Source organism: Pinus tabuliformis, chromosome 9 (genome assembly GCF_031772625.1).
Source record: "Pinus tabuliformis cultivar Carrire ecotype Pingquan chromosome 9, CPIR1, whole genome shotgun sequence".
Taxonomy (NCBI): Eukaryota; Viridiplantae; Streptophyta; class Pinopsida; order Pinales; family Pinaceae; genus Pinus; species Pinus tabuliformis.
Genome location: NC_142307.1, coordinates 893,723,303 through 893,742,359, shown reverse-complemented (window position 1 = coordinate 893,742,359; position 19,057 = coordinate 893,723,303).

The following is a 19,057-nucleotide window of genomic DNA, read 5'->3' as shown; positions in this document are numbered from 1 at the left end:
TTGTCGAGCTACTTCCCAACACCACTCCGTTAGAAGAACGCTTTCTTTACTTAGAACGGCTAGATGAGACTCGTCGCCTGGCCTCTTTGGCCATCGAAACACAAAAGAAGCGAGTCAAGACTCACTTCGATCAGACCGTACGTCCACGTTCTTTTGTTGAGGGAGATTTAGTCCTGCTCTACGATCAGACAAAGGATAAGCTAGGAGCAGGAAAGCTCGAGTCGATGTGGCTAGACCCTTACATTGTCAAGAAAGTTTTGCAGAAAGGGGTCTACGAGCTAATTGATTATGAAGGGAACCCTCTTGGGAAGCCCCGAAACGGGCTATATCTGAAAAAGTACTATGCGTGATGATGGTACATTTTATTTTGTACATACATGTACTCTAGCAAGTGTGTTGTGTGTGTGTGTGTGTCAGTTTTCAAAGGCGTAACTGCCACTTATTGTGTTTTTTCGCTTCTTGTGCAGATGTCTGATGCACCTTATGTTGGTTTCGCTGATGGTGCCTGCTGCAGTACTCTCAACTTGTCCTCTGCAGCGTGGGTGATCTACGATCATCATGGCGAGCTGATAGATTGTCAGGGTGTCTGTTTGGGTCGTACTACTAACAATGTCGCTGAATACTGTGCTGTAATCGAGCTACTTGCTGAAGCAATCAATCTTGGCATTCGTGCATTGGTAGTGAACCTGGACTCTCAACTTGTCGTCCACCAGCTCAACGGGCAATATTCCGTCAGAGACCATCACATTCTAAGGTTGTATTTACGTGTGAGATTGTTAGAAAGGAACTTTGATTTTATCACATATCAACATATTCCACGACAATTAAACACATTATCTGATGCATTGGCCAATCATGTATTAGATAGACATTTGCGTAATTTGTAACCAAAACAGTATAGAAGCAAGCACATGAAAACACAATAATAAACCATAGGCATATGTATATATATACGTGTGTGTCATAATGTTTGCGCCACGTGCATTACATAATCCAAAAAATAATACATGTCCAAAACTCATACGGCCGCTGACAACATGTCTCTCAAAAACATGCAAAAATGAAACCTAGGCATCTAATCACGGTGATGCTCATGATAGCATGTCACCGCTCGCACCAAACGTCTCAACAGATGATGGACGCGAGTAGATACTCCCACCGTGTGCCTCTGATACGCTTTGGGCATGTCTTCCAATCTGCCATAGTCCGGAATCCCTCGGGTAAGTGCCTCAAGGTTCTGTACTAGATCATCATCCGCATCACCCCCTACCTGAGGGTCGGCTGCAGGTTGTGCCCTCCATGCAATGTGAGACAAGTCAGCTGGTCGCTCTGCACCAACATCTGCATACATATATATATCTGTTGTCAGAGACTGGCGCGTATTACAAAAAAAAAACTTAAATACATAAAAACATCAAAAACACAAAGAGTTCTTACCTAGCTCCTCGTCCCAGTCTTCTCTCGCATGCAATGGGAGATCTGGATCTCCAGTAAAATCCATGCCCGCATAGGGCCAATCCTCTATGACGATCATCTCGTGACGGAGCCAAATGAAGAACTCGGGCCTCCAGGCCATCTGCTGGCCCCCTCCTCCTCTGGGCATGAGTTCTGCCCATCGAGTCAACCTCGGCTCCCGTGGCACTGGATCTGCCACTATACCGCCCTGAATCTGGAATATCGGCAGTCGCTCCAGGAAGAAAGATACTATGATAGATCCATATCCGAACTGTTTGTTGCCACGCTTACATTTGGTAAGCTGCCTCTTGATATTTTTCGTCACTGCGGTGGCCCAATCAAACAGTGTAGGTTGGAGACACTCAGTTGCCAGCAGCAAATGATTCTTGCTGGCCTCATGGGGCGCTTGTACCCCAGCCGTCCATGTGATAGTGAATAATATCACTCGTAGCACCAGGTCGGGAACCGTGATAATATCTACTTTGGCACTGTTTGATCCAAACCGTGCCCCAGGACAAACTCGTTCCATCACCTCTCCCATCTTCTCCCCGGAAGGCCTACTACCAGTCAAGATGGGCCGTGCACCTCTCCGCGATAGTCCAGTGATGAAGTAGACATCGGAAACATCTAACTCCAATGTCTGATCTTTCAGGCAGAATACCTGATCCTCCGTATCCCAAGCATCCACAATAAATCGCAGCAACTCAGGTTGTGCACGTAAATATGAGGTGAGGAAGAATTTCTTCAAGCCACAGTCTCTCAAAGCATCCATGCATGCATCATCCTCCATTTCCATGGCATCTATGGCATCATGCTCTCTTTCTCTCCATTCTATAGCCATTCTGACGAATCCCTGCAACCATAGAGTCGAAATTTTCATTATTAGATCATTGGTGAAATCGAAATTGAGAAAAATTTGCAATTTCAACGGTCAAATTTGAGGCAAATTTAGGTCGCGCGGTTGGCGTGACTGTTTTCAAAACAGTCGCGCCAAGGTCGCGCCCCCTTTGGGCAGAAAATCCCATTGCCGCGATCCCGTGCGGGAAACTCGCGCCAATGGCACAACCCTATGAATTTGCAAATCCTCTAGCAGGGGACTAATCTATGGATGAAAAACTGAAAGAATGGAATGAAAACAAAGCTAAGGATGAGGCCTCTTACCTGCTTCAGACGGCGGCTCGAATGATCTCCTGGATTGATCGCAATCAGCAGTTGAATTTTGTACCCAAAACCCTCCAATGGTAAACTCACAAGGTAAAAAGTGAAAAGTAAATTTATTTTTTACCATTTCACTATTTATAGCATTTTTTGACCTAAAAATACATTAAAAATGATATTTTTTGAGTATTTTTGGAATATATTTATGTCGAAGTGGGTTTTGCGCTGTTTTTTGTATGATGACAGGGATTGGTGCAACTCAAGCAACGAAATGAGCTCTTTTTCTACTTTTTCAAGCTCAGTAAAACATGTGAAAAGGTTATTTTTAAGGTCTGCTTTCAGCTCTTTTATGACCGGTTAAAGAGGAAAAGATTGCTGAGTTACTCCTCTTGACTCGTTAAATGTTAATAAGGGGTAGTCGTTTTAAGTTCTTTTTGTCGTTTCAAACTCGTTAGTGGTTACGAAACGACGTGGTTTTGATCGCTTTTTTACTTTTTCAGGTCGAAATCACTATTTATGAAAAGTACTCCTCGATCGTAATGGTCAGGCAGTTCTTTCGAGCATTGTTTTATACTTTTTTGGGCTCGAGAGACACAACTTTACAAAAAAGGACACCCCTAGAGTTTCCTTTTCTGTTGTCTTTTCAAACTCTCTAAACATGAAAAGACGCCGAGTTCTTCCTTTGTTAGACTCGTTAAAACTTGATGACATCGGATTTTGTCAAGTTGGCGCACCACAAGCATATGCTATCCCCATCAAGCTTGTTAAAAATAATTGGGGTACTCGCCAGAAATGGCGGGGGAAAAAGGAACCATAATTACCATCATGTCGGCAGTATGTTGCTCTTGAACATGGCACTTGTCTGCTTTCGTGTCTGGGTGGGGATATCTCATCTCATTTTTCACTTGCCTCCGTGGATTTGGGTAATCCTGTTTGACCGCTCATCTGCTCATTGCCTCGTCACCATGACCTCTGATACATTGATGTCAAATACTGCCAATTCCACTGTCGTGCCGCCGATATGTTCAAGAGAAGTTGACCTCTGCAAAGAAACAACCTCCCTCTAATAGCTCACACAATCTTGATTCACAACATTATCTCTCCGTCTCGTGTCGATGATGTGGGAAACATTATGGCCCACCTTCGATCAAGGTCACTTCCTGCCGACTTCAGCTCATTATCCAGGAAGTTGATCTAGAGACTCCCTTCCGGTGCCTTGGAGCCTGCATGCCTCAATGGCAGGTTCTTCGTGTTCGACGTGAGGTTTTCATCATTGGCCTCTGATCGAATGATTCTATGGGTGTTCGACGTCAGATCACTAATTCGCATGCCATAGATTGTACCTATAGTACCTTGAGGGCCATTGTCATTATTGGTGGTACCTCTCGCGTCTGTTAACAGTTTCCAATATTGACTGGTAATCAGACGATGTTCATGCATGTTCGACTTTAGCTCATATATTCGCATGCTTGAACTTGTACTTTTGTTCGGGTCGAGATGGAGCGCAAGAACCTGGATTGTGTCTATTGTAATCCAGGCGTGATTCTTGATACATGACTCATTCACTGGATGGTTGCGACCATACCTGAGTTGATTCATTGATCCTAACCAGATGGCTACGTCCATACTACGGATCTAGATTATCATGTACTCTCTTATGGATGGCTGCGACCATACCACATACATCATGTATTTGAGCTATCAGTTGTATCTCTCAATGCGGATTCTCGGCGGCAGCTACATGTGTTCTTGTAAAGCATTTCACCCCTCTCTCTCTCTCTCGGGCCTCATACTTTAGGGGGCATCTGTTACACAGTAATTTGTCACCATTGGTCACCGTCCCTGTTACCCCTGTTTTCATACATTGGAGGACGCATTCCGGGACCTGTAAACAGTGACATAACCTAAAAACACTTGCATTATGTTCCCTGGGTATGTACTTCATGTTCCCTGAAGACACCTTCTACAAAATATCCCTGAAAAGTGCCCTTTTCCCATTAGCACGGGTCCACAATGTCTTACCCGCGCCAATCACTGAGATCATCAAAAGAGGGTGCGACCATTGGCGCTCTGTCTCAGAACAACACCCGCGCCAACCAAGTTTGGTAATGATTTTTGACAAATGCACACCCAGATGTTTTTTCCCTTCAGATCACGAAGTCTTTTGAGGATAAAGTTTATCTGATAGAGGTCGAGAGTCATCATCTATCCTTGACATCTATCCATAGAGGTTTTTCGGAGATAATGCCAATCCACAATGGGTGTCCTGATGCATTGTATCTTCCTCCCTTCTCGATCTATAAAAGTCTGTCCTCATGCATTAGACAAGCTAGTTTTTGAGTAATGCTAGTTTTGATTATGCTTGTCTTGAGTGATAGTAAGAGTCTTGAAGCATAGGGAGGTTATGCTGCCGGAAGTATGAGAGAGAGAAGGTCTATTGCAAGACATACATAGCTGCTCGCCCAGCCAAAGGAGAGGTTCAATGTCAGAACCTTGGTTGTATCTTTCTCTGTTGATTATTCATTAATAAACGACTACTGTTATGGTTCCAATCTCATTGTTCATCATGATAATGTTTGATTTATTTCCTTTCTGACTAAAATATAGTTGTATTTTAGTGGATTTTATGCTTGTATTCGCTTCGTTCTTTGCATGTGCAGGTATCCATACGCGGGGATCACAAGGATTGTGACCTGCCGGAGCAAGGGAACGGGAGTATCAACTCTTCTTCGACATTAGCGTTGGACTCCAGGTTGGTTCTCGTAATCCACTTTCAGTATGCAACTAGGAACTTGCATATTAGCGTGATTTGATTGTTACTAGACCCATTTTGGGCTAGTGGGATCGCCTCTGGCCTGATTGGATTTGAGGCTGACCGACTTGGCCAGAAGGTTGACTATACTGGACGGTGGGCTAACCATGTGGTTTAACAGCTTGTCCAGATATTGGACCATACTGGATATTGGGTTGGTTTGGGTTAACAGATGATTGACCAATTTGTCCAGTAGGATAACCTTGCTGGATACCAGGTTGGACTTGTTGAACAGAAGATTGACCTGAGCTACCAGAAGGTTGAACATAAGAAGAGAAAAACGGACCACCAGAAGCAAAAGGGTTTCCATGGAAGGACTGCCCTTGGTGGTCTTGAGGAGGTTGTCTGGGAGATTGCGCAGACGACACTTGGCCACCATGAAAAGAGGTGGAACCCCAGTTAATTGACAATGGAACTAATACCTCCACAATCGGTTGAGACGGAAAATACTGATCGTATGGCCCCTCTGTTGGGACATTTGATGTAGGATCAAAGACTCCAAATAAAGAAGCCGAAGGACGACTAAAAATAGGAGTCGAAGAGGCTACACATACCGTTGGAGCGGTTGTGATTGAGGTAACAGACGCACTGCGACTTTGCGGAGTAAAGGGTTCCGTGGTGGGAAAAGTGAGTGGTGACCAAATAGAACCTGTGAAAGGAGTTCCAGAGGGCATAGTATCCCTTAATGCTTTATACCTTGGTGGTAGGTCGCCAGTAGTAGGAGTACTACTGATAGGTGCAGGGCCCGTTGCGGTGGGAATTTCACCGCTCGTCGCAACGGACTCGTCAGTGGTAGTAGGGGACAAGTCTTCCATGTCAGAGGAAGAAGTTGGGACTGAAACATGAGGAGAAGTATAGTCCCAAAAAGGGGTATTGTCCTCAAAAGGTTCCTAAACAGGGTTCCAATGAAACTCGTAAGTCTCGTCGCCGTGGGCACGAGAGCTAATTGGTTGTATACTTGGAATCAGAGAAAGAGTTGCACTCACAACCAGTATCTCGGAAGAAGACGGAATTGGTAATTCCGCCAGGATGAAACTTCACAAAACCTAAGGAATCTACCGAGATAAAATCCCTACTCAAACTAACGCAAACAAAATCTAGTCGGGTAAATGTTATCGTGGCCGAATAAATTTTAGGATGCAAAGACACAACTTGACCTTTTCCTCTTTTAAGAGTCGAGAAAAGGACAAAAAGATGACTCTAGTCTCCTTCGAATGTTTAATGAGCACGAAGTGACAAGACGCTCACTGGCACCTTTTATTTTAAGGAGTCCGAAAAGGATCAAAAGTGGCTACTCTGGAGACTCTAGGCAAAGGGTTTACCAAACAATCCGTAAAACTGCTTATACACCTTGGCAATCGGATGAAAACCAAGGACTTCCCATACTGCAGTCAATCTTCCCGAATGCTGTGTTCAGTGCATTACGGCTTGTAAGGCGGCAGACTCGGCTTCCTGTGGATAAAGGACGGTAACCTAGTGGGGTCTCCCGTATATACGCGACGGTACGTGTGAGCTCAGTCCGTACTGGTACTTATTTTCTCTCAGGAGGAATCACCCAACCATCAGTGAGGCAATAGTTACCAGGTTTTACGACGCCGGAACACGTCTCTAGCCTAGACCTCTAGAATATGTGCGTTAGGTTCCAATGCATTGTTAGATTCATTTGGTTTATTTTACAGTTGATCTTCAATTAAGTTTCAGTTTTTTGGTCCTACCATATGTGATCTCTCAAAACTTCCTAAATGCAAACTATATGCCAAAATTATACCATTTCGTTCAATGAATTCTAATTATAGGAGGGTTGAGATTTTCAAACAAACAAAATGAACAATAAACAATCAACAAAGATCCTAATGCAGCTAATAACAAGAAATGAAACTTTTTTTTTCTTTTCTTTTTAAAAGCAACAAATAACAATAAATGCTAACTAATATAATGCAAAAAAATCTTTTGTTTTTTTTTCTTTTAAAATGACATAATGCATCTAAACAAATATCAAGAGATATTAACAAGCATGAACAAACAAAATCCACTCAATGCAAATAGAACCAACTCTGAAACACCAAGATGAACTGTCAAAACAAAGAAAAGCGCAAAGACTTTCAATGAACCATGTGATCTAAGTTCAAATGAAGTCAAGCAAAATCCAAACAAGCTAGAGGTGAATTTCTCGAAGCATAGAATAACAAGCTTTGACAACCACTAGATAGGTGCGGAAAACAACCAAAAAGTCGACTAGACAATCAAAGAACCAAAACTTCCCACAGAAGGCTCGACATGCAAAGCCACTAGGTACTCTAGGGCTAAGATACAAAATCGATAGAAATAAGCAAACAACTGAAGGATAAAGGTAAAACCCAGTCAAACAGAGGTCCAACACACTTCCAGGGGCTGCAAAGAATATACAAAGACAAAAATCTGAGTTTAAAGAGCTTCCAACAAACACACTGGCAAAATTCATAGGACTGGCGCGACTGTCAGCGTGCAACTTGCGCTATTAAGGATTTGGCACGAGTTTCTGTTGTGCAACATGCGCCAACTGGCGCGACTGTCAAGGAAAAAAACGCGGCAACACAGTTTGCTGGCCCAAAAAATAAATAAAACAGCCCAGGGTCTGGTCAATAGTACTCAGACGGATCTAACAGCAAGAAACAACTTTAAAGCTGACCCAGAAAGCTCATTTATGCAAGCAGGCAAGAGAAAACTAACATGCAAGACAAACTCCAAGCCGTTCAGTTCATAAACCAAACCGGAGATCGACTAAAGTGGCATTGATCTACTCCACTAATGCAAAGCAATAGCGTTTCAAAGGCTGCCTGGCCGTGCTTCAGACTCCGTCCAAGGTTTATGAATCAAACAACAAATAGCTGCTCCCCAGTGGAGTCGCCAAATTGTTGGAGAGGTAAATCCCCTCTGTTCGCCGAGGGTATTTACCTCTCCAACAGGGGATGTAGGTGTCGATTCATCACTTATGACTCCAAAGAACCAGGGTGAAGGAGAAAGAAGTGTAAGTTGTCAGGACAATTGTTGTGAAGACATTGTAACACAATAGTTGTAGATTATGTTCATGATTTTTGAGGACCAAAAGCTCCTCAGTGGGTAGGAATGATTTAGATGCTTCCAAAAAGGCTCAGAAGTCAAAGGTGGCTCTAGAAATGCTCGAAAATGAAAGTATTCAAAATTTAGCAAAACCAATATCAAGTTGTAGTCTTCGTCGTTATTATTCTGGCAGTGCAAACAACACTCAAATCCAAGTTTATGTGTCCAACTGATGGCTCTTTAAAGTTTGACACAACAAATAAAAAAGGGGCCCACATTGTTCTACATGGCATCCCAGTCAGCAGGTGGGACCCACAATGTACATGGAAGCCCATCATTCATTGAAAATTGGTGCTCTATCATTGGCTCTTTTCTCCTACAAAGAGACTATATATATATATATATATATATATATATATAGATAATTCCATAAAAGACAAAATAAAATAATATAAAAATATAATCATATAAGGAGAAAACCATATATATATATATATATATATATATATATATATATATATATATATATATATATATATATATATATATATATATATATATATATATATATATATTAAAATATTTTTATAACAATGAACAAATTCATTTTATGGTTTGATTGGTTATGTTATAAAACAAAAACGAAATGTGGTTATAACCACAACCCCAATGCATGTAATGAGTGGTTATAACCATATTATATATGTGGTTTGAATTAAGAAAAACAAAGTAACATATGACCAATTGTCTGTTGGAAATGGTTATAACCAACCGAACACACACTCGTACGCCAACCATTTACCATGATAAATTCAATGAAAATCAAAATTGGGTGGTGATTTTTGAACTCAGCCTGCCCCCAACCAATTACTTTAAATAAACCCGCCCACCAGTATGTCAGACGAGCACCTTTGTAGTATCCGCCCGAACCTTTTTATAAAACTCAATTCATTTCAATCAACCAGGGGGGAAATATAATCTTCCGCAGATGTTGAGGTAGTGGAACCATGACTAAAAAATATTTCCAAAACAACATTCTTTGATGTCAGGGGGGAATCTTTAGATTCCCTTGGAGGCTGACTTTTTACAAAGGCATAAGTATATCAAAATTCCACTCATTTTTCTCAATTTTAAGCAAGGAATCTGATGGTGTAATTAGTTTCCTCATTTGAGTAGCAAAGCTTTAGTTAGCTTCCAAAGAGGAGTCTTTGTGGAACCATGAGGAATCTAAAAGATTCCCTTGGAGCGAAATTTTCACAGTGACATAATCATGCCAACTTTATACTCAAACGAACCAAAATTTCGCCAAGAGTCTAATGGTGTGATCATTTTCTAGATGTGAGAAACATATCTTTAGTCAACATTTAGAGAGAAATCTGTGTGGAATCATGAAGAATCTAAAAAATTCCCTAAGGGCTGATTTTTTGTTGTTTCAGGACCATGTCGACTTTATTCTCAAATTACTCAATTTTTTATAAGGAGCGTCATAGTGAAGTCGTATTTGTCACCTGAGCAGTAGGACTCCAGTCAACCAATGACAAGGAACATTTGGGGAATCTTTGAGATTCCTGAGGCTATAGATTTTGATGGTGTCTAAAAGGGGTCAAGTTTAATGTCATTTGACATGATTTCGCACCACGAACCTAATGATGTAGTCCATTTCTTTTGCAGAGATATGTATTTTCAAGACATCCCTGGAAGTGGAGGTATATGATGTAGGGATGCCATGTCTTATTTTTATTTCCTGAGATGATGATTTTTTTGTTGAAATTCTTTTTTACCATTATGTTGAACGATACTCGTATGCCACTTCATGTGAGAATTAGATATCTTTTCATGGTAAAGGAGATCCCATATGAGTGAGAGATCCTATGGGAGAATGTATCATGGAGAGACATGCCACTCTAGTTAATGAAGTTTATCCTTGTGATGACAAAGAAAATACCATTTCCATCATCATCATCTTGCAACATTTAATAAAGCGGCCTCCCCACTCTTGACATCAGGCATGGAGACGTAATCCACATTGGGTGAACTCTATTATCAATGTATGTGTGTCCTTTGATTTGATGGTTTTCATTATGTTTCCTCTTCTTTAAAGTATGCACATGTGGTTTTTCATACTCTTTCACATGAAATTATGCTAACATCACATAAGTAAAAGATCTTGGTTCATTCTGGTAGTGAAGAGAACTAGATCACTAACGGCCTCATCCCGGAGAACCCCTTGATCCTAGTAAGATTCAGGTGCCAATTTAAACTCCAAATTACTATCAGTTTCCTCAATTTGCATAGGTGCTATCTCCCTTATTTTTTTCTTGATACCATGTTATTGGAATTGATTTTTAATGAAAATAGTTATTCATTTTGTTTGGGTTAATCCCTTCGCCATAAACTTATTTCCCCGAGATATAATTGCCTTAGTATGCACCACTCATATCTCATCCTTATCTTTATGTTCAATTGAGTGTATTGTACCTTCACATCTTCCATTATCTTCAACTTCCTTTTTTTCTTCTTTAATTTGGCCCTTTCCCCTTGATATCGAACTTTACCTTCAACTATAGGAGTTGTCTCTTCCTTATTAGACTCTCCCACTGAAGGGACTAGGTCTTCAACTAAAATTGCATCTTTAATGACCCTTTCATCCTTAGCTCCTTGTTATAGGTATATTTGGGCACATCATTCCTGATGATCAGATTAGTGTAAATAGGGCCTATCAAACCATAATTTTGCTGCTACATGCCCTAGACATGCCACCTCATTGAGTGCTTTCATCCATGAGATTTTCTTGACTTCAAACCCTACTGAAGTGCTCCCTTGGGTCACCAGCGCACCCCTGGTCAAGGGTAAGTTCTCTGCAGAGTAAGTAGCCCCATTCAAGTTTGCATTGTAGAGAACCTAAGCCCACTCAAGGATGCACTGGGCGAGAATCCTCGAAATGTTCATCGGGTCCTGAGTATATTCCTCCTTTCTAGAGCCTTCTAGAAGGAACCCAACTCATATCCTCTCAAGATGAGCTCGACTTAGGATAGCCTTGGATCATGTAATCCTATATCCTCTCATCCCTTTTAAAATGGAAACTAATCATCCAATTATGGAAAACCATTCAATGCCATATTAATGAAAAAACCACTTGCATTCATCTATAAATTTTCCTCCCATCATAGAGCCAAGGGGCTTGGATATTATATGTAAATACTGTTGGTTTAGAGACTTGAAATAATTGTCAAGTAATGTTATGCTACTAGATTGATGTTGTTATTGGTGTGATGAGGGCTTGGACTAAGTTGGATGAGTGAAATGAGATCAAACCACATTGGGTGTAACTTCTCCTCCTATCAATCAATAAAGTTGTTTGTTCCTTTTCCAATACTTTTGTCTATATCTATGATGAATGTATGTTCAAATGTTGTCGATTCCATTTGCTTACAATAAATAGATCATATGTTTTGATTATTTTCATCTTCTATTTATGTTGGCAGGTACCAATAAGAGAATTCATTTTGAGTGGGAGCGACAGGAGCAACTCAAAGGAGATCAAAGGAAGTGAAGGATCACAAGTAGGTTCTTTTATCTTATATGTTTATTGTAGGAAAAGGTTAAATATATTTACTTTAGTGGTTCTAAGTGTAACTACCCACTTAGGGAAGATATATTTATCCATAGGTATAAATTTCGTATAACAAATTGGCAGCCATATTAGGGAATGACCATCATTCCTGTATTTATCACTTGTCTTAGCAGCACCAGTAGACATTGCTTGAGTTCATTTACCTATATTCAGTCATTTTGAAGCTTGTTTGTTCAAAATGTGTGCTTATTTGTGTGATGACAGTGCTCTATGGAATCAACGCACTATTGCTCTTGACGTAGTTCTCTGCAGAGCAACCTTAGCTTAGAGACAGTGCTTTGCAACGCATTGTCTCCCACTCAGGGCTGCGCTGGTCCCTGTCAAGCCAAAAACCCATCATTTTTCTTGATTTTTTCCAAATTGCTTCACATCTTGTTTGTTGAATGGTCAATGTGTGTCTATCCTTGAAGTCCAAATTAGCATTTCTTTTCCATGACCACTTTGGCTCTGTTTCTTCAATGTTTCTTTATGTTTTCTTTATCATTATCGAATCAATGCCAAAGTTAGCCTACATTGATTAGTCTTTAATTTTCTGAAAAATAAACTATCATAGAGTCTTTGTTTCTTGTGAAAAGCATTGATTGATCATTTGTGCATTTAGTTTCTTTATGTTCATCTAAAAATTAAAGGAATGAAAAGAAAAACATGCACAAAGCATTTAGAAGTTTGTGTGTTTGTAGCAAGGGTATAGAGAAAAGTTGCATTAGATGTGCTCTATGCTCTTTGTTTAGAGATTATGATTGCTCTACCCCTTTTAGTTACAATTTTTATTGTTTAAATCAAATGAAAAGAATGTTTCCCATCTTACTTTCATTCTAGGAGTTTTAGAAACATCACACGGTGAACTTGAAAGCAGAAGTTTTAAACAAGGTCAACTAAAATTTATCTCAAATAACCTAATGGAGCATTGTAACTTAACACATAACATTTAGAGGTATAGGCTAGAGATGTGTTTTGGTGTTGTCAAACATAGCAGCTGTCGCTAATGGTCTGTGATACATTCCGATTGTGATACCTCATTCAATGTACGTAATTATGTCGTAGCTCTTCCACGTACTTTCGGGTATGTCGTGCAGTGTCATAATATGAAAAGTATAAGGGAATTCTCTCATTGTGTGGTTTCACATTAAACAATGCTAACACGGATTAGGCCTCCATGTGCTTTCGGGTATATTTTGGAGGACTACATTAGGTTTCTATTGATCCATAGGTAACCGAGTCAGCCGCCTTGTATACTATGATACATCGAAAATAACATTTGGGGAGATTACCTACAAGTATGTTAAGTCCTTAGCTCCTCTGAGGTGGTATACTGTAGTTCACAGTTACTTGGTAATTATTTTGCCTATATTACGCTCTTTTTCTTTATTTCTTTTTATGATAAAATCAATCAAAAATCATGGAAGAAAATCCACCTTTACCTTGTCATTCGCATAGGACAACGAGTAAACTACCTTTACCGCCTAAATCTACACCTAGTCAGCGAAAGCGGTCTCGTTTAACTGAGTCTAATACATCACAAAATTCTGGTTCTTCATCTGAATTACCAGAGTAACCTATACCATACGTACTGCGATTTCAATTACTCCTATTATTACTGGTTTATCTGCTACTGAAGTAGAACCTTTACAGTTACCTAAGGACACTAAAAGTGAACCTAGTGAAATGGTAATTGAACTTGTCCAATAAGAAGTTGATCCTCAACCAGAAGTTTTTCAAGAAATCCATCCTGAACCTGTTATTATTTTACCAGAAAACTTGGATCATGAAGTTGAACAACCACAAGTTGTTCCCATACTGGAAGATGATCAACTGGTTTGTCCTGAGACATTTGTAACTGTTGAGACTTCTCCTTTACCGTAGAGTCAAACATCAGAAATTTATTACAAACCTGACGGTGAAATCATTCACCCGATTTGATTGCTATTGAAGAGGAATTTGAGGAAGAAAATTCACCTAAAACTCCAACTCGTTTTGGACCAGGGATTTATCTTTATCCTTCTTTTCCTCCGTAACTTATACTGCTCCTCTTGATCATGTTTACTTTCAAATTTCCGTAGATTCATTAGAACATTTATTGGTTCATTCAACTATGGTTGAAGCAACATCCCAGACTGTATCATTTGTTACAGGTGCAATAACATCTACTGTTGCTACTTCTTTGATGTTTACCACAACACCTGAGTCACATCTATATGGTGGTCCATCCATCCCACTGGGTTACCAATCATTATCTAGAACTTACTCTGATGTTTCTTCTAGTCCATGGTCTTCACCCATGTTGTCCACAGGAATTTTACTTAGTTCTTCACTTACAGATACTAAACAATTCGATCCATCAAGTCAATATCAAGTTGGTCCATCTGGTTACCATTCAATGTATCCACTTACCATTAGATTACCTCCATATGGTGAACAATATGACCAATCTGCTTATTCTCCATACTCTAGGGGGCCACCATATGGCAGTATACCATAATCTTTATGTCCAAATTATTTTGGAATGATTTTTTGTCAATGGAATCCTACAATGCCTGTTCAACTAAGGCTTGTGCATTCATCACAACCAATACACTTTGTTTCATCCATAACTACTACACATGTCATTACGACTTTACCATAGTCGCAAGCTCAGTTGATTGTATCTCAACCTTTGCAAGCTGATCCTTCAACCTCTTACCCTCAAGTTTCAGGTCTACAGACTCAGTCTTCTCAGGCCATTTTAAAACAACTGTTTCTATTTGAAATCCAACAACCTCAAGCCAGTTTACCATTAACTAGGATGACTCAAAATTATACTGGTCCAATTTATCCATAACCTAGTCAAACTTATACTGGTGGGAAACAACCATTATATCAACAACTGTGGCAGCCACAATACCAACAATAACAATTCCAATAGTACCAAACTTATCTTGGACTTGGTCAACAAGCCTATGCTGGGTTTGGTCAACAAGCATGCTGGGTTTGGTCAACAACAATCTTACCTAGGTTCTAGTCAACAAGCCTACGCTAGTTTTCGTCAATAGAAAATTTTTCCTGGTTCCCAACAACAACCTTATACTGGATATGCTCAACAAACCTACTCCTATCAAGGTTACTAGTAGCAGATTCCTTATGCTGGTATGCAAAGGCCTATTCCCTAGGCAATTCCATCTTACCCCGGTTACGCTTAACATGATCTAAACCGAAAGTTGCCTTTTGTTGCAACACTTGAATTACCAGATTTAAATCAGCTTACCAATGATCCCATTCTTTATTCAACTTGGTGGCTGGTGATTCCACACAATTTTCCTTCTGATATTCCTAAGTTCAATGGAAACTCTGGTGAAGATCCATCCAATCACATTATGACTTTTCATTTATGGTGTTCATCCAACTCCCTAAATGATGATTAAGTAAGTTTATGTATTTTCCAGTGAACACTCACTGATCCGAGTGGTATATTGAATTACCACGATCTTCATTTGACAACTTCATAGCCTTAGCCACTACATTTTTAATCCATTTCCAGTTACCCATCAGAAATGAAATTGGAATGAAACTGTTGACCAAATTTAAACAGTCCACTGCTACTCACATTTCTGATCATATTCGTGAGTGGCGGCGTCGTCGTCGAATGGTCAAAAATTTTGTTCCTGATCAGCTTTTAGCTGAGTGGTTTATTAAATCCTTGTTTCCATCTATCATTGAGGATGTGGATAAATGAGGAGTTGTTACTGAAGAGCAAGTAATTACTCATGCCCAATACTTAGACTTGATTTACACCTAGTCTGGCACACTCTATGATAAGATTCCAAATGTACCTAAACCAGCTTTTACTATTCTACCACTTCCATCTAATAAGGACTCTCATGCTAGTGATGGTGTGATAGGTTCTTCAAGCACTAAAACAACAAGCAGACCATCTAGTCAAAAATTTTCTATTTCAAATAAAACCTCTAATACACCTGATAATACACTTCCTTACGAAATAAATGCCATGTCATCTAACAAAGGTAAAAATGAAAAGCAACCTAGAAGCAAGAAAAACGGGAAAACAAAAAAGAAACAAAATTCTCCCCCTCAAGAAAAATCATTTGATTCCTCTTCTCTGGCTAGGAAACCTTGTTAGCCATGTTTAAGTTGTAATGAGGAGCAATTTACGCAAGACTTTCCTCACTGCCCTGAATTCTCAAAACTGCTTAAGACTTCTAGTACATCCGTTGTGTTGACAAACCCTTTTCCAAACCCAGAGACTCATTTGGTTTCTATAGATCATGCTTCAACTTCACAAGTGCTTATGCTATCCACCACTAAGCCTAAGACTGATGTTTTGGTGACTACAGAAAGTAAAGATTACAACAATCCACCATCATCGTCGAATAACCAGGCTATATATCAACCCAGTAATTCGTCTTCGACTTCGTCCTACTCCCTTACACCACCCATTGCACCAGAGTTAACAACAAAGCTGCCTAAGGGAGTTGTTCATAAATCTACACTCAACCCTCAAGCTCGAGCAGTGCATAATTATAACATAGTAGAAGATTCGGCTCATTCACCTCTTGTTATGTCAACGCATGAGGTGCTTCAAAATTTTCCCTCCCAAAAGCATGCTTTATTGTCAGCAATTGGTGGAATTGATCCAATGGATTCCAATCTCGTAGTTTTTAACCATGTGGGTTATATGCCACAATTACCAGCATATTATCATTCTTGATTCAAGTAAATCCATTGAATCGCCTCATTCACAGAACCATTGCTGATGAAGGTGCATCTACTTGTATCATGTCAATGAATTGCTAGAAAACACCTGGCTCACCACCTTTGTCATGATCACCTACGACACTAAAATCTTTTGATGGTCGCACTTATACACCTTGTGGAATTTTAAGTAACCTGTAGATAGAGCTAGGGGGAAAAACTGTGACTGTTGAAGTTGAAGTCACTGATGGACTCCTTGACTGCAATATTTCACTAGGAAGACTGTGGGTTTATGCTATGGATGCTATGGTTTCGATATGCTTTCGAATGATTGCTTTCCCTTATAAAGTAATTGATCAACTTTCCTTCTTCACCTCTATTTCACAAGAAACTAAAAGCATTCTGTTAGTTCATGGACCTCTGCTATCTCTTCAAATATTCTGCCCTAATGGGCACCTTTTGACTACCGTCACCATCACAAACGACGAAAGTTGCAAAATTTGAGACCTGTAACATGATATCTTCCACTTCATCTGACTCATGGAAGATTTCCAATATTTCTGAAGTTGATATGTGTAACGAAACCATGCCACTGAGTGTAATTGAGATTGCACAGAAATCAATATTTTTGGCTTGCGTAGAAAATCCAAATCCATCATCACAGATTGTATGGGTTGATCATTCGTTAGAATATGGTACTTCCTCTGATGATTTTTCACATACATTTTCTACTAACGAAGGAATCATCCAATCAATGATGACAGAGGAAGAACCATGGGAAGATTATCATCATTTACCCCATCTTCCAGATCACACAAAATATATTCCAAATGAGCTAAATCGCCCTTCAATTGTTGATTTCCTTTAAGACTTTTTATTTATAGACACATTTGATTCCGAATGAAACTTATCAAATATCAAAGAAACCATTTCTACCGATATTTCGACCAAACCTAGAATTGTAGAAAACCTCCATGTTGACAAACCTTATTCTCCATCGGAACTTGAAACTTATCGTGCTCTTTTCCATGAATTCCACAGTATATTTTCTTGTTCGTATGAGGAAATGACAGGTATTGATTCTAGTATAGTTGAACACGAGATTAAAATGTATCTTGATGTCAAGCCAATATGACAACGCCTCCATCCTCTTCATCCGAAGAACGTTGTTGCCATAAAAGCAAAAGTTGAAAAGCTTTTTCATGCTAGTTTCATATACCCTGTTTCCCTTACCGATTGGGTTTCCAATATTGTTCCTATCATGAGGAAACAAGGAACAATACGAGTGTGTGTTGATTACAGGGATGTTAATTATTCTTGTCCAAAAGACAAATATCCCACTCCCTTTATTGACCAGATAATTGATGAATGTTCTAGATGTGTAATATTTTCATTTATGGATGGTGTTTTTGGCTATAATGAAATTAATATCAACCCAGAAGAACAATCTCAAACTGCCTTTATTTTCCCCTGGGACACATTTGCATATAGGAAAGTTCCTTTTCGTTTGCAGAATGCTAGGGCAACTTTTTAGAGGGCAATGAATTATGCTTTCTATGACATTAAACACATCATTTGACCCTATCTAGATGACTTACCTACTCATTCACGAAAATGAGCTCATCACCTGCAACATTTGAGAGCCATCTTTTTATGGCACCGACACTAAAAAATTCGATTCAATCCACATAAATGTGTGTTTTGTGTTATTTCTGGTCATTTTCTTGGTTTCATAGTGTCCAAATAAGGAATTCAACTCGACCCCTTGAATGTTAAGAAAATTCTTGATCTGCCACCACCTTCCAATTTAACTCAGTTACATAAACTCCAAGGGAAGGCTAACCTTCTAAGGAGATTCATTCCCAACTATGTCGAAATGGCTAAAGGATTCACTTGTCTTTTGAAAGACAGAATTCCCTTCCATTGGGACCAGGTTGCATAAGCTTCCTTTGATGTTCTCAAAGATACCCTGATCCAAGCGTCATTAATGTATTTCCCTAATTAATAGAACAACTATTAAATGTATCTTCCCACTACATATACAACCATTGCTATGGTTTTAGTCCAAGAAAAAGATGGGATTGAACATTCGATCTAGTACTTGAGTCATAATCTCAATGATTTCGAAGCTAAGTATTCTTATGTTAAGAAGATAGCTTTGGCTTCCATTCAAGATGTATAGAGTTTTCACAATTATATCCTACTCCAAAAGACCACTGTCATTTTAGATTGCAACCCTATGACATACATCTTGTCACGTCAATTGCTAGCAG